Raw genomic sequence first — 1,431 nt, forward strand, 5'->3', positions numbered from 1 at the left:
AAAAGTTGTGTAGCGGAAGCATGTAATCGTTTCATAATAATAATCAAAATCAATGCATTGTGTATAAGTGAATCCAAGAGTCTCGATCCATGACCACTCCAGCACTCCCAGATAGCAAGTCCATGTTCCAAACGTTAACGACCTACAAGCATGCAAACAAGTGTGTCAGACTACGCTGGTGAGTTCAAGGTTTGTGTTTGTTTACCAAGTTGTGTTACCGTTCATGTGAGTAAAACAGTTTACAAGACGATATGTTGTTTGTCGTTATGATATTTGATGTTTCGATGTTGCTCATGTTAGATACCCTAGGGAGTGTGCCCATAAGTATCCGGGGAGTGGGTACCCCTTAACGACCGTTTGCTATGTTGCCTTCGTTAGATACCCTAGGGAGAGTGCCCATATGTATCCGAGGAGTGTGCCTCTAACAACCATAGCCATACCCAGATAATTAGTTCACGCCCGTCCTTACGGCCCGGTGTGAGGTTTCCCACCTAATAGAGCTATCAACTAATCACCCCCATTGCCCTCCAGGCAATAACCAAAACCGATTAAGTTATTTACCCAATGTTTCCCTTCCAAATGTTTACCAGTTGTCCCAAACCACCGGGACGCATGCTTGAGAAAAGTGCAGTGAACTCACCTTAGATTTGCTCGGTATGTTTAGTTACCCATCCAAGTTGGTCAACCAACCCTACCGTGGTTACCAGAGACAGTTAGTTTCGCAACAACCAAATCACATACTCTTTGCACATAACATACAAGTAGCGTATACATAAGCACATACATCGTACGAGTCATGCCAGTTTATTATGCAATCGTAACCACCAATTATCATCACAAAATCATATAACAGATTCTCAGTTCTCATACTAATTTACACTACAGTTCATGTTTCAATAATCATCAAGCAATTTATTATTTTTCATCATAAAGGTGTGCGACTTCCCAAAGTGCTCGGCCCACAATGTACAATAGCCCAAGTGTTTGTGCAACCCAAACATGTAAATATTTGTGTGTTTAATCTTCTTAAAGTGCGGCCCACTCCTAACTCAGCCCAACAATTGTGTACGATCATATTAATAAAAGTGTGTGGTTGACCCAGTCAACTCTCATCATAATTTCCGTGATTACCAGCCCCTATTCACCTTTCGGTCCAACAGTTATTATTCAAACCATCAATTAGCAGTTTTTCTTTAAACTATCCATGTACCCTTAACATACAACCCAAAACCATGATTTAAACTTCCTATATCCCTTCCGGAGCATTATTACTGAACTCACACAATTAATTTAAAATAGCAACTACTCATCATGCCATAACAGATTCATACAAAGCATCCTATCCTATAACAAGTTTATCATCGGCACATAATCACAAAACAAACCAACAGAGGTCATTATCACCATTATTAGTTGTAACCACCTAAACAA

Source organism: Helianthus annuus, chromosome 7 (genome assembly GCF_002127325.2).
Source record: "Helianthus annuus cultivar XRQ/B chromosome 7, HanXRQr2.0-SUNRISE, whole genome shotgun sequence".
NCBI lineage: Eukaryota > Viridiplantae > Streptophyta > Magnoliopsida > Asterales > Asteraceae > Helianthus > Helianthus annuus.